Source organism: Amblyraja radiata, chromosome 22 (genome assembly GCF_010909765.2).
Source record: "Amblyraja radiata isolate CabotCenter1 chromosome 22, sAmbRad1.1.pri, whole genome shotgun sequence".
NCBI lineage: Eukaryota > Metazoa > Chordata > Chondrichthyes > Rajiformes > Rajidae > Amblyraja > Amblyraja radiata.
In genome coordinates this window covers 13,488,374-13,509,611 of record NC_045977.1, presented here as the reverse complement: position 1 = coordinate 13,509,611, position 21,238 = coordinate 13,488,374, and the positions used below count along the sequence as shown (strand labels likewise).

At 45.1% G+C, this 21,238-nt stretch overlaps 1 long non-coding RNA gene across 1 annotated transcript; it reads right to left on the bottom strand.

Moving 5' to 3' along the window:
- Positions 1-2,077: 2,077 nt before the first annotated feature.
- Positions 2,078-14,709, bottom strand: LOC116985472. The gene is made up of 3 exons (XR_004415275.1): positions 14,698-14,709; positions 11,738-11,741; positions 2,078-2,138 (listed from the first exon to the last, which is right to left on the bottom strand). It is a non-coding gene; the product is annotated as an uncharacterized LOC116985472 (long non-coding RNA).
- Between the last annotated feature and the right edge of the window lie 6,529 nt (positions 14,710-21,238).

Genomic DNA, 21,238 nt, shown 5'->3' with positions numbered 1-21,238 from the left:
GATTTTCGGGGAGTTCCCGCAATGGCAACTTCGCCTGCCCTAATCGAGGGGTTTGAATCGGCCCGGAGCAGGGCCTTACATCGACCGGCGCGGCTTAAACGGCTGCAGGACATACCATCGCCCGCCGGGGACTTTATCATCGGGAGCCCCGTCCGCCTCGACGTTGCAGTTTGGCTGCCTGACCGCGGGAGAAGCACAAAGTACAGGGAAGAGATAAGACTTTTGCCTTCCATCACAATGAGGAGGTGTTTGGAGATTCACTGAGATGGATGTTTATGTGGAACTGTGTTCATTGTGAGTTTTGTTTTTTTGCTGTTATGACTGCAGGAATGAAATTTTGTTCAAACCTTGCATGTTTGAATGACAATAAAGGGCAATTGAATTGAATTGAATTGAATATCCAAAAATACATAGACCTTTATTTTGAATTAATACAAGAATTGCACCTACTGTACATCACCTTATTCAACATTGAAATGTGAAGATTCAGCACACATTTTTCTTCCGCCTTGAAAGGGAAACCCTTTAGTCAGACAAATTCCTGGAAGTAGGGTCCTGACCTGTAATGTCGTCTATGCAGTCTGCAGGAGGGACCCAAACTGAAACATTGGCTATCCATTTCCACCACAGATGCTGCCTGACTTGCTAAGTCACTCCAGCACTTTGTGTTTTACTTAAGATTCCAGCATCTGCAGTTCCTTGTGTCCCCTTCAATATACTGCTTGATTTAGACACTCTGGCCAGAGAAAACATCATCCTTGCATCTACTCCACTATCTCTGCCCCACACGAGTTGGATATGTTTCAATGGGATCACGTCTCGAGAGAATGTAGACTCCATCAGATAATCCCCCAGACTATCCCAGAAATCAATCATTGCATTCCCTCTGTCACAAATATATCCTTCCCTCATGTCAGGTGACCAGATCTCTGCATTTAATTACAGGTATGCATTCATAAGTGATAGGAGCAGAATTAGGCCATTCGGCCCAGCAAGTCTACTCCGCCATTCAATCATGGCTAATCTATCTCTCCCTCCTAACCCCATTCTCCTGCCTTCTCCCCATAACCTCTGACACCCGCAGTAATCAAGAGAGCGACCTAGGCAATATTAATAAAATGTTAAAAAAACACTTTTGCAATGTTTGCTGTGTTCCCATGCTAACTTTCAGTGATTCATTTACAAACACATCCACATTCCCCTGAACACCAATGTTTTTCAAATTTGCATTATTTATACAACAGTATCAACTTTCTATTTTTTCTACCAAGCTTACATTTTTACCCATTATATTTCATCGCATTGGCCCTGCCCATTTAAACCCATCAATAATTTTTCTGAATCACGTCTGTGCTTCCTCACAGCCAATTGCCTCTCAACCGAGTATTATCAACAACTTGGATAAATTACATTTGGTTCCCACAAGCCATCCCCTCCTACAAATCAAAAACCAAGTGGCGGCTCAAGCGGCAGTGAAGCATCACTCTTAGATGAGCTTAATGCGTTCTACACACACTTTGAAAGGGAGAACACTTATGTGCCTTCTTGGTTCCCCATTAGCCCGCAACAGCATTACAATCTCAGTCACTAAGGCCGACGTCAGAAGATCCTTCAGGCAGCCAGCTTCATCAGAGACCCACACCATCCTGGCCACAGTCTCATTTCACTCCTGCCATCGGGAAGAAGGAAAAGGAGCACCTGGAGCAAAAACAATGTCACAGGGAGAACGTGCAATCTCCACACAGATAGCAATGATAGGATCAAACTTGGGTGATGGAGGTTGTAGGGTAGCAGTTTTACCAACTGCGCCACTGTGCTGCCCAAATATAATTCCCCAATATAAATCCCTCAGTTTCATACTGTAAGCAAGCAAGCTACGTTAACATTTGCCAGTCTTTTTCCTTTTTATAGATATTTATTTTGATAATAATACTGCCAGTTTTTATTTTTCTCACTAGATTATCCTCACACTCTGTTTCATGCTATTCTCGTCAACATCTTGGTCTTCCTTTCATGAAGTCCTAAATGTTCCCAATCCTCAAGCTTACAGCTCTTTTTTTTAACATGGGGCAGTATAGCCCAGAAACAGGCCCTTCAGCCCATAATGACCATGCTAAACAAGATGCCAAGTAACATTACTCTGGTCTGCCTGTAAGTGATCTATATCGCCTCATTCCTTCTTTCATATCCATGTTCCTATCTAAAATCCTTTTAAATGCCACTATGGTACCTACCACCATCACTGCCCTTGGCAGTGTGTTTCAGGCATCTACCACTATCTGTACAAAAGCTTGCCCCGCACATATCCATTAAATTTTACTCCTCTCACTTTAAATCTGTGCCCTCTGGTCATAGAGTGATAGAGTGTGGAAACAGGCCCGTCAGCCCAACTTGCCCGCACCGGCCAACATGTCCCAGCTACACTAGCCCCACCTGCCTGTGCTTGGTCCATATCCCTCCAAACCTGTCCTATCCATGTACCTGTCTAACTGTTTCTTAAACATTGGGATAGTGCCAGCCTCAACGACCTCTGGCAGCTTGTTTCATACACCCACCATCCATGACATTTACAACTTGGGCACAAAAGGTTTTGACTCTCTAAAAGGCCTGTCCCACTTAGGCGATTTTTTCGGCGACTGCCGGCGACTGTCACAGTTGTAGCAGGTCGCCGAAAAAGCGGCGACTGGACCCATCCCCCCACGAAAATGTCTAAACCCACCACCCAGTCTACGTCAAGCTACGGCAAGCTACCGATAACCGGCGACCCAATCGTCACAACTTAGGGCGTTCACCTACAAGCACACCTACAACAACCTACGACCACAAGGGACAACCTACAACAACCGAAGTCAACCTACGTCCACCCGCGACAAGCTACGACAATCAACGACCCTGTCGGCGCAAACTGAAGACAACTGAAGACAATTCACCAGACGTCAAGCCCACTGTCGCCGAAAGGTTTTGAACATTTCAAAATCCAGCGGTGACAAGAAAAAAGTTACGACATTTGAGGAGACAACTCACGACAATACAGGCGTCACCCCGCGACCATGTGGCGACAGCCTATTTTCCGGCTATCGCCGAAAAAATCGCCTAAGTGGGACAGGCCCTTAACTATCTATGCCCGTCATAATTTAGTGTATTTGTCAACATTTCCAATATTATCTTTAATTTTGGCTTATTTCGTAAGCCAAGGTGTCGCCATATTTCAGCATGGTTTACATAGTATTTATGTTTGTTTCTTTAAATGTTAGCCATTGCTTCTTACATTCATGCCTTTCAATGTGTTTTCTCAATCTACCATACACAAATCAAAGCCTGCTGCTCCATAGTTTGCTTAGATCGAAAACCCAACCTAAATTAACCTATTCCCTCATCGCTTCCTCAGTAGATTGAAGTAGAAAACCATCTCCTCTACACTCCAAGAAATGGTCCATAATTTGTTGTTAATTTAGTTTGCCCTATCTATAAGGCCCTCAGCAGCTAGGAATTGAAGCTATTGCAGCTGTCAATACTTTAATATGCCAAGAGCCATTCAATAAAAGGCTTTGAAGCTCTGATTTGTGAATATTATCTCCATCTGAAGCAGCTTTGTGTTAACTTTACTTTTTCACTTTAAAGGTGTGCGGGATTGTTAATCATTGGTATTTTCCTTTTAATGTCAAGACTGAACGGTTTAAATTACCTTTTTCACAGTGTGATTTTAAAATGGTAAATGTAAGTTCCAGGCACGTGCCATCAGGGTAGGCAAGGTAGGCACAGCCGACACTGACTAAAATTATAAAATGGTAATTACTAAATATAAATAGTAAAGGCATGGGAGATTTATGCCTTTCTAAGAGATCGATCTCTTAAGTAGGCATAATTCTCCGTGCCTTTCATCCGCAGCGTTTGTAACACGCGAAGGTCTGTGCAGCCCACGTGCCGTCGGCGCTGCTTCAAGCCGTCAATGACAAGCGTGGCTGAAGGCAGCTGAAAATCTGCATTTGCAGTACTGCGCAGGAGTAGCAGCCTACTGTGCATGCACAGCACTAGTTTCTTGGCGGGTTTTTTCAAATATGGATTGCCATTATCTTCAGCGTATTTTAAGAAACAAAGAGAGAAGAATGGAGTTCATGTACCGATAATGTGGTAAGTACATTTCTTGGTGCTACATGTTTTTAAATACCGTTTTTCCCGGGGTGGGGGAGGGGAGAGCTTCTTTCACAGCATTTGGGGAGTCTGGCCCGGGGTAAAGTTGCGGGGAGGGCAGGAGTGTTGTGAAGGAAGGGATCTGGATCATGGCAGTAACCCACTTGCTACGCTACTTGCACGGAGCCACCGCATTGAGGCCGGGGGGGGGGGGGGGGGGTGGGAGGTGGGAGGGGGGAGAAGTAACTCGGGTGGCTGTGAGGGTCCGTCGAGCAGGACAGCGGAACCAGCCGCCACCTCAGCGCCTTCTGCTGGCCCCCGTTCACCTCTCTGTCTAAAAAACTCACTCCTGCCGCTCGCCGGCCTCACTCATATCAGTCGCTTCCCGCAAATCCTTAAATTCCGACAGCGTGATTGAGGTTACTCGGCTGTGGGAATTTAAGGATTTGCGGGAAGCGGCTGACATGAGCGAAGTTGGCGAGCGACAGGTGAGAGGTGTTCAGACGGAGAGCACTGCCAGAGGTGAGCTGGCCGGCACAAGGAGATGAAGTGGCGGCCAGTTCTGCTGTCGGGTCCCGGCGGCCGCTTGCAGCCACCCGAGCTGCTTCCTTCCCCTGACACAATGCAGTGGCTCCGCGTCCGGAGCGCCGCAGCAGCGGTGAGTGAGTTACTGCCATTATCCCCGACCACCACCTGCCATCACCCTTCACCCCCCCCACCCATTCAGTAATTCCGAATAAAGGAGACTTGGAAACCTTGGGCAAATTGAATTGTTACTGTCTTTATTTTTATTTTTTATTTTTACGGAGAGAACAATCTGCGCATGCGCGGTTTACGTTTTTTTCTGTTTTAAAAGTAATCACTCACGGCACGTGCCTGGTAAATTCATTCCCACCAATTCAGAAACTGTAAAGTACTTCAATCCTCCCACCACCTTCAGCCAGGATTTGATAAAGTGTAAAGAAATAAGCAAGGGACAATGGATGGTGACTAATATGTCACCAATGATGTTATTGGAGCAACATTTATTGATAGGATTCTGCCTTAAGACTCATCGTTTGTTAGTTTGGTTTCCTCTTGCCATGTCATGTTCATGATTCATAAAGGGCAAACTAATGTTTTTAATATCAACTGTCAAAATCCTGTAAGTTCATAAGTTGTAGGAGCAGAAGTAGGTCGTTCAGCCCATCGAGTCCCCTCCGCCATTCAATCACGGCTGATCTCTCTTTCCCTCTCAACCCCATTCTCCTGCCTTCTCCCCGTAACCCCTAACACCCGCACTATTCAAATATGTGTCAGTAAGTCCGCACCTACTAACAACCTAGGAGCACCATCATCGCACAGAGTTCAGCCGTTCTATAACATGGTCCCTCACCAACATCCTAAGGATAATTAAGGAAGTGCAATGATTCCTGATCTTGCCAGCAAATCATACCTTCCCCGTAGGAACAACTTTTGAGGGATCACCTAAAGTGATATACATCTGGAAACTGTTTCAGTACCTGATTAGGACAGGAGCCAGCAGATCACACACTGGCAATGTAGACACAAGGAACTGCTGGTGGTGAAAGCTTCAGTAAAACACAAAGTGCTGGAGGAACTTACTGGGATAGGTAGCATCTGTGAAGGGAATGGATAGGTGATGTTTCTGGTCTGGTCTGAAGAACCCTGACCTGAATTGTTACCAATCCATTCCCTCCATTTATCCTGCCTGGCCCATTGAGTTCTTCAAGCACTTTCTGTTCTATCCACTGACAACATTGGGCCTTGATTAAGAAAAATGGATTGAAGAGATAAAAAGGAATAACATTGTGTTTTGGTTACTACAAATAAACAGCATTCACTAGAAGTATTCAAACAGGCCAGACAGCATCTTCTGGAAAAAAATAGTTCACAATTCAATTTGAAGACTTTTCATCAGAACTGAAAAAAATAAGAAAACTAGGTTGATTTTAAATTGCTCAGATGATGCGAAAGCATTGGACAGGACAAAGGAAATATTCCTGAAATGGTGAAGCCAGCAATGCTGTGGTGACCCCTGTGTTTATGAAGCTGACTGATAGATTAATGAGGCAGATTAGAGAGAGAGAGAGAGAGAGAGGGTGAGAAATAGACAGACAAAGAGAGGGTGAGAGGGAGAGAAGGGTGAGAGGGGGAGAGAGGGAGAGAGGGTGAGAAATAGACAGACAGAGAGAGGGTGGGAGGGAGAGAGGGTGAGAGGGGGAGAGAGGGAGAGAGAGAGACAGAGAGAGACAGACAGACAGACAGACAGACAGACAGACAGACAGACAGAGACACTGAGAGAGACACAGAGAGAGATGCAAAAAAAAGGAATATGTTTTAGTGGTCTGAGAAACATAGAAACATAGAAACATAGAAAATAGGTGCAGGAGTAGGCCATTCGGCCCTTCGAGCCACCACTGCCATTCAATATGATCATGGCTGATCATCCAACTCAGTATCCCATACCTGCATTCTCTCCATACCCCCTGATCCCTTTAGCCACAAGGGCCACATCTAACTCCCTCTTAAATATAGCCAATGAACTGGCCTCAACTACCTTCAGTGGCAGAGAATTCCACAGATTCACCACTCTCTGTGTAAACGACTACTGGAGTTTTCAACAGATCTTTATTTGAAAGTTCAAGTTGCAGCATACAGGCTTATCAGACACGTCTGCCCACAATGGTGGTCAGCGCTGAACTAAACGCTCGCAAGAGAAAAACCGCGCGAAAACAACAGCTCCTCCCGAGTCACATGACCGCGGCTTCCGAACGCCGGGCTCAATATCTGCCTGCGCTAGCAGGTGCCGCTACAATGTAAAGACTGTGAAAAAGCAGTTTAAAGTTGTTATAGGGTGCCAAACCCAGAGAGCAATGTTGTAAATACTTTATGGATCAGGCAGTCTTTGTAGCGAGTGACACCTATTGTGTGAGGAAAACAATTAATATCAGTTAATACTACAGATGGATAACCTTCCTGACCAGTTCTGATGCAAACAATGAAAGCAAATTGAAAATCAAAAATAAAACAGCAGATGCTGGAACTCTGAAAAGAAAATCAAAATAGAAATTTCTAGAACATTCAGCGGGTCAGAAAGCAAATCAACTGAAATTGTTTGAATTCAATATTGAGATTCAAAAAGCTGCATATGTGCCCAGTATAGATTGCATTGGGCCACACTGCTACAGAGCAAGGGCAGCACGGTGACTACTAATATTTAGGATTATTATGTCTGCTAATATTTAAGCACATTATCTATTGGTTTCCCCGCAATTTTTCCCCAGCTGTTTCATAATTCAAGTATTTCAAATGAGAAGGAATTTCTTTAGCTAGTTGGGAGGTAAATCTGTGATCTTAATTGCCATAGATGGCTGTGGAGGCCAAGTCAGTGGGTATTTTTAAAACATAGGGTGATAGGCTCTTGACTAGTAAGGATGTTGAAGGTTACTGGGAGAACATAAGAGATTGGGGATGGAGGGAAAAATAGATTGGCCATGGTCGAATGGCGAGCAGACTCAGTGGGCCCAAATGCTGCAATGTTTTATGATCTTCAATTCTACACTTGATGGAGTTGGCTTCTCTTCTTTCATGGTCATCTTCCTCCACTCTTGACTCCGCTCCACTTGTACATGGAAAGGACAGGTTTGGAGGGGTATGGATCAAACGTAGGCAGGTGGGACTAGTGTAGCTGGGGCATTGTTGGCCGGTGTGGGCAAGTTGGGCTGAAGGGCAGTGTGGAGGTTTCCACACTGTATCGCTCTATGACTCAGTGACTCTATGACTCAGCTGGGTTCCTGAACTAAGATGTTTAATTGAAACTGTCAACTGTCTGAAAGGAAAGCTGCCCCAAATCATACCCCACAAATGGGATAAACACCACTGAAGTTCACTGGAATTCTTAGATTTATTGTTACCATTCCAAGTGGAAAGTCTGTCTCTTTTGAATCCTACACTCATGCATCAATGAAAGTAGAGTAATTGAAGCCTGACGATTTTTGATTCCGGGGTTGAACGGAATAGATAGAGAAGGGTTCAGGCCGAGATCTTATTGAAACATGAAGAAGGCTCCTCTTCTCTCCTAATCTGACACCTTTCAGTCTCCTTGTCAGCCCTAGCCTCACTCACTCCACACATCTGCCTATCAAAACCCCGCTCCACCTGTATCCACCTATCACTCGGCAGGCTTTGTCCCACCCCCACCTCTTTTCCAGCTTTCTCTCTGCCCCCCCCCCCACTACAACCCGTCTGAAGATAGATCCTGATCCAAAATGACACCCATCCATGGCCTCCACAGATGCTGCCTAACCTGCTGAGTTACTCCAGCACTTTGCGTCTATTTATTGTAAGCCGGCATCTGCAGTTTCTTGCGCATACTAATCTGATATCAATCGTTGGCAAAATGCTGGATTCTTATTATTAAGGAAGTGGTGACCGGGAACTTAGAAAATAATAATATGATTGTATAGAATCAGAATGAATTGAGAAAATGGGAAGTTAGGTTTGACATACTGTATCTGTTAAAATGCTTTGAAATTTTAATATGAAAGATAAATATGCTGTTATATGGTCTGTCTCTGTATGGAGTTGCACATTCTCCCTGTGACTGCATAGGTTTATTCCAGTGGTGACTGAGTTTTTCTAAAGTATTCAGCATGTCAGATGCTGCCTGTCCTGCAGTGTTTTAGGCATTTTCTGTAGTTTCATTTAGTTTAGAGATACAGGAAACAGGCCCTTCGGCCCATTGAGTCCGTGCCGGCCAGTGATCCCCCCATACTAAAACTATCCTACACACACTAGGGCCAATTTACAATTATACCAAGCTAATTAACCTACACACCTGTCCTTCTTTGGAGTGTGGGAGGAAGCCGATCCTGGAGAAAACCCATTCAGGTCATGGGGAGAACGTACAAACTCCAATACAGACAGCAGCCATAGTCAGGATCGAACCTGGGTCTCTGTCGCTGTAAGGCAGCAACTCTACTGCTACGCCACCATGCCGCAGTGTATTTAAAGTAAAAATACTGTGTGTTACAGTTGCTACAGTTGGGAGCTTACACATTATTGATGGAATTAGTGTTTTGCAGAGAATGGATTGAAGTTCATTATGATTGTAATCTTGGGGCAGAGATGTTATACTGTGGGGCTTGCTACAAGGAGTGACTCCCAGGAGTGTTGTTGCTGATAGGATAGGGGGCTGCAAAAGCAGTGTCTCTGTGAAGTCTAGTTCAAAGACATTTCCAGAGTAGCTGTGAGGTGTTAGACAGCTATGCAGCAATTGAACCCTGCGGCTCTGATCCTGGATTGCTGTATTCAAAGGGCATCAATTAGCTCATAAGTTCTAAGAGCAGTAGATCATTCAGCCCATTGAGTCTACTCTGCCATTCAATTATGGCTGATCTATCTTTCCCTTTCAACCCCATTCTCCTGCCTTCTCCCCGTAACCCCTGACACCCTTACTAATCAAAAATCTGCCAATCTCCGCCTTAAAAATATCCATTGACGTGGCCTCCACAGCTGTCTGTGGTAATGAATTCCACGGATTCACCACTCTCTGACTAAAAACATTCCTCCTGAACTCCTTTCTAATTGTATGACCTTTTATTCTGAGGCTATGTCCTCTGGTCCTGGACTCTCCCACTTGTGGAAACATTCTCTCCACATTCACACTATTCAGGCCTTTCACTATTGGGTAATTTATCACCATAAAGAGATAAGGAAGTTTGTTTTTCAGCAGCGTATTTTGTATAGAAGTTCTGTGTGGATACCCAATGTCTTTTGTCCACTTGTACGCGTTACAGTCCTTTATTTGCAATTCCATCGTTTCTTTGTTTTGGTAGTTATGATATGTTCAGTTTTTAGTTCAAATCTGCAGATATTTTAATGCTACCGCTGCGCCACCTTGCTGCCCTTTAGTTTCCTTCTAATTTCTCAGTGGCTTAAATTTCATTATTATTTAAAATACGCATTTACTTTTTCAATTATTGTTAAACAAAGTAATTTATTTTTAAGTGCATCTGAACATATGTAAAAATAAAACATTTACTAAGCTTTGTCAAGTTTGACAGGAAGCAAGGTTTCGCTCCCAGCCTTGCTCCGTGTTAAAAGGTGTGACATGGACTGGGTTTCAGAAACGGGTCAACCGACTCATACTCATTGCATCTTGCCCGATGCCTCTTAGTGATGAGTCCTGGGGTAGATTGAGACTGAGACAGACTCTCCTGCCCTCCACCCCCCACCCCCACCCCCCCGCCCCCCCTCCCCAACATTTGCACATCCTTCAAGCCTTTCCACTCGTCACTTTAATTTCATGTTTCATGTATTTTGTGGGGGGGTTTTATGTGGGCACAGGGCCGGCGTTAAGCCGATTTGACCGATTGCTCCCAATTGGGCCCCGCGCCTAATGGGGGCCCCGCACTAATGTTCAGTATTTCGTACGGAAATACGAATTCTCTTTGTTAAATAAAGATTTTTTTAAATTCGCCATCCGGATTTTTTTTAAACGAACATGCATAACAACCGCTGCACGGCCATCATACACAAACGATTTGTTAACTAGTGCTGTTAGCACTTCTTAACGGTAAGTAGTTAACACCTTGTTATGCAATGCATGAATCTGCATCTATCCACATTCCTCAGTAAATGTTATAGTGTTTTGAACAAGTATTAATGACGCCGTGTTCAAAAGGGAACTGCAGGTGCTGGAATATCGAAGGTACACAAAATTGCTGGGGAAACTCAGCGGGTGCAGCAGCATCTATGGAGCGAAGGAAATAGGCGATGTTTCGGGCCGAAACCCTTCTTCAGACTCATTTAATGACGCCGTGTTCCTTTGAATAAAATTCACGCGGCGTCATTAATACTTGTTTAAAACACAATTACATTACTGAGGAATGTAGATCGATGACACGTTGAGAATTTCATTTAACTCACCATCATGAGTGAGGGCCCCGGACCGCGAGAAGGGGCTTCTTCCTGGTGTGCAGGTTAGTCATTCACCTACCGACCCACGTTGTGTCTCTCTGTCTTTTGCTCACTCCCTCCCTCCCTCCCTCTTTCTCTCGCGCTCTCTCTCCCGCTCCCCGTCTCGTCTCTCTCTAGCTCTCCCACTCCCTCTCTATCACCCTGTCCCCTCAGCATTCCCGGAATCATTGATGTTTAGCGGTAGACAAAAATGCTGGAGAAACTCAGCTGGTGAGGCATTCGCCTGGCCCGCTGAGTTCCTCCAGCACTCTGTGTTTTTTGTTTGGCTCTGAAGTTGAAGGTGGCTCAGCGGGACGGGCAGCGGCTCTGGGGAGAGGGTTGTGTTTCTGGTCGAGACTCTTCTTCAGACAATCACAAGTACTCTCACCGACGCGAGTTCAGTTCGGTCTGAAGAAGGGTCTTCTCTCCAGAGTCGCTGCGCTGCCTGTCCTGCTGAGTTACTCCAGCTTTATGTCTATCTTCAATTTCAGAGAAATACAATTTCTCACGGGGGGCTTATAACGTCTCTAAACCCCTCTGGGACCCTCTGAACACCTCTAAACCCCCTCTAGCCCCCCTATTTCCCTCTAGTCCCCTCTAAACAATTGTAAACACACCTGAACCCATCTGAAGCCCTCTAAACATCTCTAAACCGTTTAAACCCCCTAAGGCCGGCCATGCACGCACACACACAGACGCATACACACAAACACACACACTTAGTCACACAGACACAGAGACACAATCGCATACACTCATAAACACACACACACACACACACACATTCAATCTTTCAAAGTGCCGCTCATTTTATTAGATGTGTGACACTTTCATATAGTTTTTCAAAATTTTAGTATATCAAGCATTTAATGTTTTTTTTGGTTAAAGACGAGCATACTACACGAAATATAAACATACATAAATTTTTACTTTTCTAGAGTAGGGGCCCCGCCATCAATTTTCTAATTGGGCCCCGCAATTCCTAGCACCGGCCCTGTGTGGGCAGATCAATTTCCCTCCTGGGATAAACAAAGTTCTATCGCATCGTATCGTATCAACTTCCGCAGTTGTGGAGGGAGCATGTGGAGTGAGACTAATTGAGCTAAATTCAGCCCAGACACAAAATGCTGGAGTAACTCAGCGGGACAGGCAGCATCTCTGGAGAGAAGGAATGGGTGACGTTTCGGGTCAAGACCTTCCTACGCAATTCAGCCCACTGGCTATCTTGCCCTGTGCATCCCTACCACTCTTCAAACTTTAAATGAAGGGGAGTAAGAGAAAAGCTAATCAGAGAGGATTGTTATTGATATGCAAACTAATGCAATATCTGCTGGAGCGGAGTGATCATTAAACCTTACGTTGACATGCTAAAACCAGGGAATCATTAACAAGCTGCACAGTTAGCAGCCCAAAACGAAAAGGAAAGGATGATATGAAGCACAGTGGGTCTTTGAATGGTTAGTACATACTGTGGGAAGCTTCATGTTGGGAGTAAAAAGCTGTCCTGTTTGGGTTCAAATATCAGTATTTCTCAGCATCATGCTTGTGGCCGGGAAGCAGAACAAAGACAGCCACTGCCCGCTGTGTAATTAAGTTAGAGATAGCCCAGATGAAGGCTGCATTTATTGCTTGGAGAAACCTTCAAACGAACTGGTGAAGTCAGATGTCTCTCTGCCCCTTCAAGTGCATTCCCGAGGTCCCGCCTACACAGTTGCCAGCGAGGAAAATATCGCTGACTTTCAAAAGCCAACCTGCCCAAGAAGCCCGTTAATGAATCTTGATGTGAAATGTTGTACTACTGGGTCGTGTCCCAGCTGAGATGGTGATTAAAGGGAGAGATAAATCACATCTGTGCACCAACGCAAAATTACTTAACGTAGCCTACACGTTAAAGCTGACACTTTATTGAAAAGAGGCCAGAGCCAGTATGGTCTTCGGTGCAGGAAGGAACTGCAAATGTTGGTTTAAACCGAAGATAAACACAAAATGCTGGAGTAACTCAGCAGGACAGGCAGCATCACTGGCGAGAATGAATGGGTGACGTTTCGGGTCGAGACCCTTCTTTAGATTCATGTTTCGGGTCGAAACCCTTCTTCAGAATGAAGAAGGGTCTCGACCCGAAACGTTGCCCATTCCTTCTCTCCAGAGATGCTGCCTTTCCCGCTGAGTTATTCCAGCATTTTGTGTCTGCCTTCTATATATCCTTCATGTTATATATATAACATGAATATAATATGCAGAAATATATATGTGAAGACTATATATATATGATATGCATACACACACACACACACACACACACACACACACACACACACACACACACACACACACACACACACACACACACACACACACACACACACACACATTTATTTATATATATATATATATATATATATATAACCATATCATTATCAGAAACATGAAGCATTTGCAAAGAGATAGAAGCAAAGAACTCAAACTGACAGGCATTAATTAAAGTTTATGAAACATGGAGAGAAATGTAAGAGAGAAATCAATCTTCTGAGATTGAATCAAGACGAGGACAGAGTTTGGACACAGGGACCTGAACATGGTATATCAGAGTGAGTGTGGGAATCAGTAAGCCTAACACTGAAACACTGGGATAGCCAAATAATGGGAAAGAGGATTATCAGAGTTGTACTGTTTTATGAGAAATTATATGGAAGACATTGGTTGTACAATCAATTCAATTACAAATAAAGTTTTTGAATCACGCACCTGATGTTGCAAGATATTCAAAGGTTCTGCACAGGAGCACTGCATGGTGATGCATAAAATACGGGAGAACGTAAAAACTCCGTACAGACAGCACCCCGTACAGTCAGGATCGTACCGCGGTCTCTGGTGCTGTAAGGCAGCAACTCTACCGCTGCGCCACTGTGCTGCCCTGGATAGCTGGGAGCTTGTTATTGTCTAATGATATGGCAGAGGGTGCGAAATTGTTCACACGTGTTGAATGTGATTGGAATTGCTGCTATTCCACTATAAATGTGTTAGGATTAAAATGTCAGATTAACAAAACTCACATGGCCCGTTGTGCATTGATTTACTCAGTGCGACTACAAGGCTGTGCAATTTCTCCACATTTTGTGTTATAATTTCTTCCATGAACATCGATGTATTAACCGCAGGTTGTTGTTCTTATCAATGTTGGCAGGTCCAGGGCAAGCTAATTTAAGTAATAAACATGCTCATATTATTCAATTATATCTATCAAGTATTTGCCATTGCTACAAATCCATGCACCTGTACGTGAGGGAACATCACCTTCACTCAGTCCACCTCGGCCTATCTGATCTCTCGGTTGCCAAACACTTTAACTCCCCTTCCCATTCCCACACTGACCTTTCTGTCCTCGGCCTCCTCCACTGTCAGAGTGAGGCCAAACGCAAAATGGAGGAACAACACCTCATATTTCGCTTGGGCAGCTTACAACACAGCGGTATATTGATTTCTCTACTTCAAGTAACCCTTGTATCGCCTCTCTCTCTCCGTCTCTCCCCCACCCTAGTCGTTGTGCTAGTTTCACTGTCATCCTGTTGAGTTTCACTGTTTGTATCACTCGTTATCACCTACCCTCTGCCAACAATGGACCATGGTGGGCTCCATGATCACTCTTACTTTTTGCATATCTTTCATTCATTTATTCTATGTACCTTTTATATCACTCGTTTCCCTCTCCCTGGACTCTCAAATTGATACGTCACCTATTATTTTTCTACAGAGGTGCTGCCTGACCCGCTGAGTTACTCCAGCTTTTTATGCTCGCCTTCATCGTAATCATGCACTGGCATTCTGAAGCGCCATGAGGTTGGAACACAGCTGGTGGTGTCGGGCACATGCAGTCAGACCTCCTCTTTGATTTCTCATCTGATTCGGTCCATTAAGGCAGAACTCGTGTACTTTGCCGTGTTGCCACGAGGGAACCTGGCTTAGAGATGTTCTGATTACCAGTGAAGATAGACACAAAGTGCTGGAGTCATTCAGCGGGTCTTGGAGAAAAGGAAATGGTGACCCCAGTTCTCGTTGCATTAATGTTCTTTGATGGTAGGCTCTTGTGTGCTTGGAGCTTCTGAATGTACACACACTGAGGCTGCCTAAAGTTAACCCAGAGAGTTCTCGTTAGCCCCCATTGGAAATAATAATTGTATTAAAATAGTTGACATGGTGCGGTACACCAATGTAGAGGGTGCTGGCCTTTTATACAGTGGGCGTCACTTACATCCGTTAGATATCGTTAGCAGTAAACAGAGAAGTACTGTCTCAATCAATAACCAGTGTGTGAGGTATTGTTGTTATTGGCAACATGGCAAAATATTCATCAAGTCTTCAAAGTGCAAGAGTTCTTTATATTCTAGTCAAAACCTTGACCTTCATTTGTTGATGTGTCTCCTGAATTGATGTTGCATTTCGACTGTGGCTGAGAGTCAGAGTTTTAACTAAATGTCCTCTGATACAATGGGTCATTTCATTGTAATTTGTTCCTTGTTTGTCACTACAATGAACGGTGGGTCTAAAAATGTCAAGTACTAGCAATCCACATATCAGTAACTTCAGTGTAAGCTGGTAAACTCCAGTGAAAAGCTCTGTTGAATGCTGCTCTCAATATTCAATGGTCAATGGTTCTTTACTGTCACATGTACCTATGTGCATCCATACAGTGAAATTCTTTTTTTGCGTACAGTTCAATATTGCCGTACCTAAGCACAATCCCTGATTAGTGCAAAATCCATGGAAAATAGCCCACTGAGACCGCATGCAAGAGACGCCAGGTTTTGACGCCTTTTTCAAAGTCCAGAAGGGTCCGCTAGCTCGCTCTTCTGGAGCGGCGCCCGATACATGTTCTGATAATAGATTTGAGATAATTCACGCACAAGGTGAATGGCTTGAATTTTCTCAGTATACAGTTGAATGGGCGGCTTCACTTAGCACAAAGACTGCTCTTAGCGAGTGGCAGTGAGTGAGCGTCCTTGTGAGGGAAGTGCCCTGTGAGTAAAGTGTGAGTCTTTGGCTCGAGAGTCTTCGGAGAGGAGGGAGAGGAGACTACGCAAAACACTGCAGAGGGAGAGACGAAAGAAGGAGATGTCAGGCAAGCTGATTCAGTGTGATGCTTGCAGTATGTGGGAGGCCAAGGACACCGCTGGTGCCTCTGACTACTACAAATGCGAAAAGAGCATCCAGGTAGAGCTCCTGAAGGGCCGTGTTGGGGAACTGGAGAAGCAAGTGGATGACCTCCGGTTCGTCCGAGAAACGGAGTCGTTCCTCGACAAGTCCTACAGTACGATTGTTACACCTAAGGTACTGGAAGAGAGAAGGTGGGAGACAGTGAGAACGGGAGGGAAGCATGGAATGCCAATGTCCCCGGGTGTTGTACCTTGTGAACAGGTTCACCCACTTAGAAGCTGTCGGGACAGAAGAGGTGTTTACACTGGGCGGCGGACTGGCTTGTGATGCGAATAGGGCTGTTGAGCCAAAACCAAAAAGGCCTAAGGCAGGCAACGCCATTGTAGTCGGAGACTCCATTGTGAGAGGTACGGACAGGGGTTTCTGCGGCAACAGACGGGATGCGAGGATGGTGTGCTACCTTCCTGGTGCCAGGATCCAGGATGTCATGGACAGAGTGCAGAAAATCCTCAAGGGCGAAGGTGAACATCCGGAAGTGGTAGTGCATATCGGCACAAACGATGTCGGAAAGAAGGGGATGAATATTCTGCAGCGTGACTTTAGAGAGCTCGGAAAAATGCTGAAAAGCAGGACCTCCAGGGTTGTTATCTCCGGTTTGCTTCCAGTTCCTCGTGCTGGCGAGAGCAGGAACAGGGAGATACGGGACCTGAACGTGTGGCTGAGGAACTGGTGCACGGGGCAGGGATTTAGATTCTTAGATCACTGGGATCTGTTTTGGGGTAAGGGGGAACTGTACAAAAGGGACGGATTGCATCTTAACAGGTGTGGGACCAGCATTCTGGCAGGCAGGTTTGCCACTGCTACACGGGTGGTTTTAAACTGAATAAGGGGGGTGGGGTGTCGAATGGGCTAGTGGAGGATGGAGTTAAAGGGAAAGGGTTTCTTAAATGTGTGAGCGTAGAGACAGAGGGGTGTAAAATGAGGGTAGAAGCAATAGGTAGCAAGGTGAAAAGTAAAAGTAGCAGGCCGGAAAATCCAGTGCAAAAATCAAAAAGGGCCACTTTTCAACAAAATTGTATAAGGGGTAAGAGTGTTGTAAAAACAAGCCTGAAGGCTTTGTGTCTCAATGCAAGGAGCATTCGTAATAAGGTGGATGAGTTGAATGTGCAGATAGCTATTAATGACTATGATATAGTTGGGATCACGGAGACATGGCTCCAGGGTGACCAAGGCTGGGAGCTGAACATCCAGGGATATTCAATATTCAGGAGGGATAGAGAGAAAGGAAAAGGAGGTGGGGTAGCGTTGCTGATTAGAGAGGAGATTAACGCAATGGAAAGGAAGGACATTAGTTTGCAGGAAGTGGAATCGGTATGGGTAGAGCTGCGAAACACTAAGGGGCAGAAAACGCTGGTGGGTGTTGTGTACAGGCCACCTAACAGTAGTAGTGAAGTTGGAGATGGTATCAAACAGGAAATTAGAAATGCGTGCGACAAAGGCAAAACCGTTATAATGGGTGACTTCAATCTAAATATAGATTGGGTGAATCAAATTGGCAGGGGTGCTGAGGAAGAGGATTTTTTGGAATGTATGCGGGATAGTTATCTAAATCAACATGTAGAGGAACCAACGAGAGAGCAGGCTATTTTAGACTGGGTATTGAGTAATGAGGAAGGGTTAGTTAGCAGTCTTGTTGTACGTGCCCCCTTGGGCAAGAGTGACCATAATATGGTTGAGTTCTTCATTAGGATGGAGAGTGACATTGTTAATTCAGAAACAATGGTTCTGAACTTAAAGAAAGGTAACTTTGAGGGTATGAGACGTGAATTGGCCAAGATTGACTGGCAATTAATTCTAAAAGGGTTGACGGTGGATATGCAATGGAAGACATTTAAAGACTGCATGGATGAACTACAAAAATTGTTCATCCCAGTTTGGCAAAAGAATAAATCAGGGAAGGTAGTGCATCCGTGGATAACAAGGGAAATCAGGGATGGTATCAAAGCGAAGGATGATGCGTACAAATTAGCCAGAAAAAGCAGCATACCGGAGGACTGGGAGAAATTCAGAGACCACCAGAGGAGGACAAAGGGCTTAATTAGGAAAGGAAAAATAGATTATGAAAGAAAACTGGCAGGGAACATAAAAACTGACTGCAAAAGTTTTTATAGATATGTGAAAAGAAAGAGATTAGTTAAAACAAATGTAGGTCCCTTGCAGTCAGAAACGGGTGAGTTGATCATGGGGAACAAGGATATGGCAGACCAATTGAATAACTACTTTGGTTCCGTCTTCACTAAGGAAGACATAAATAATCTGCCGGAAATAGCAGGGGACCGCGGGTCAAAGGAGTTGGAGGAATTGAGTGAAATCCAGGTTAGCCGGGAAGTGGTGTTGGGTAAATTGAATGGATTAAAGGCCGATAAATCCCCAGGGCCAGATAGGCTGCATCCCAGAGTACTTAAGGAAGTAGCTCCAGAAATAGTGGATGCATTATTAATAATCTTTCAAAACTCTTTAGATTCTGGAGTAGTTCCTGAGGATTGGCGGGTAGCAAACGTAACCCCACTTTTTAAGAAGGGAGGGAGAGAGAAAACGGGGAATTACAGACCAGTTAGTCTAACATCGGTAGTGGGGAAACTGCTAGAGTCAGTTATTAAAGATGGGATAGCAGCACATTTGGAAAGTGGTGAAATCATTGGACAAAGTCAGCATGGATTTACAAAAGGTAAATCATGTCTGACGAATCTTATAGAATTTTTCGAGGATGTAACTAGTAGCGTGGATAGGGGAGAACCAGTGGATGTGGTGTATCTGGACTTCCAGAAGGCTTTCGACAAGGTCCCACATAAGAGATTAGTTTACAAACTTAAAGCACACGGCATTGGGGGTTCAGTATTGATGTGGATAGAGAACTGGCTGGCAAACAGGAAGCAAAGAGTAGGAGTAAACGGGTCCTTTTCACAATGGCAGGCAGTGACTAGTGGGGTACCGCAAGGCTCAGTGCTGGGACCCCAGCTATTTACAATATATATTAATGATCTGGATGAGGGAATTGAAGGCAATATCTCCAAGTTTGCGGATGACACTAAGCTGGGGGGCAGTGTTAGCTGTGAGGAGGATGCTAGGAGACTGCAAGGTGACTTGGATAGGCTGGGTGAGTGGGCAAATGTTTGGCAGATGCAGTATAATGTGGATAAATGTGAGGTTATCCATTTTGGTGGCAAAAACAGGAAAGCAGACTATTATCTAAATGGTGGCCGACTAGGAAAAGGGGAGATGCAGCGAGACCTGGGTGTCATGGTACACCAGTCATTGAAAGTGGGCATGCAGGTGCAGCAGGCAGTGAAGAAAGCGAATGGTATGTTAGCTTTCATAGCAAAAGGATTTGAGTATAGGAGCAGGGAGGTTCTACTGCAGTTGTACAGGGTCTTGGTGAGACCACACCTGGAGTATTGCGTACAGTTTTGGTCTCCAAATCTGAGGAAGGACATTATTGCCATAGAGGGAGTGCAGAGAAGGTTCACCAGACTGATTCCTGGGATGTCAGGACTGTCTTATGAAGAAAGACTGGATAGACTTGGTTTATACTCTCTAGAATTTAGGAGATTGAGAGGGGATCTTATAGAAACTTACAAAATTCTTAAGGGGTTGGACAGGCTAGATGCAGGAAGATTGCTCCCGATGTTGGGGGAAGTCCAGGACAAGGGGTCACAGCTTAAGGATAAGGGGGAAATCCTTTAAAACCGAGATGAGAAGAACTTTTTTCACACAGAGAGTGGTGAATCTCTGGAACTCCCTGCCACAGAGGGTAGTCGAGGCCAGTTCATTGGCTATATTTAAGAGGGAGTTAGATGTGGCCCTTGTGGCTAAGGGGATCAGGGGGTATGGAGAGAAGGCAGGTACGGGATACTGAGTTGGATGATCAGCCATGATCATATTGAATGGCGGTGTAGGCTCGAAGGGCCGAATGGCCTACTCCTGCACCTAATTTCTATGTTTCTATGTTTCTATGTTTCACTGTGCATAATGTGCGAGTTATCACCCAGAAGCAGTGGGCACAGTGGAATAGTTGAAGCCTGACAGCCTTACTGCCTGGAGACCCAGGTTTGTTCCTGACTATGGGTGCTCTCTGTATGGAGTTTGTACGTTCTCCCTGTAACCTTGTGGGTTTTCTCCGGGTGCTCCGGTTTCCTCCACATTTCAAAGACATGTAGGTTTGTATGGTAATTGGCTTTGGTGAAATAGCGTAGTGTTAGTGTACAGTGTGATCACTGGTCAGCGTGGACTCAGTGGGCTGATACAATGGGGAAACAGGCCCTTCAGCCCACTGAGTTTCTAAAGCGAGTGAGGCTGTACTTGCAAATACAGAATTCCTCAATCAGGTTATGTTGTGTAATTTAGAGATACAGCGTGGATACCGGGTGGAGCCGCAGTGGCTGCCTCGCCACCAGTCTGTCTCGTCCTTTTCTTTGTTGTTTTTTAGTGTGTGTTAAATGTTCTTTAGCTTTGTTTTATGTGAGGAGGTGGGGTTGGGGGAAACTTTTTAAAATCTCTTACCTCGACAGCGATGCATTTTTTTTTTTCCAGTATCGTATCTCCGTCCGCGCTGCGGCCTAACATCGAGGACCTCGCGGCCTCTTGCTGGGGATCAACTTTGGGAGCTGCAACCGCGGGAGCCTGCAGGAGTTAACATCGTGGAGCTGGCAGTCCATGCCAGGGATTGACCACGGAGTTCCAACAGTGGGAACCTGCGGACTTTAACCTCGTGGAGCTCGCGGTCCCTTGGTTAGGGATCGACTTCCGGAGCTTCGACCGCCCCGACGTGGCGGCTTCGATCGCCGGCTGTGGGAGTTTCGATCGCCACGACTGCGGACGGTTCGACTGCCCCGACCATGGGAGAATAACGAGGGAAGAAGATAAGACTTTATTGCCTTCCATCACAGTGAGGAAAATGGGGAATCCGCTGTGGTGGATGTTTATGTTAAATTTT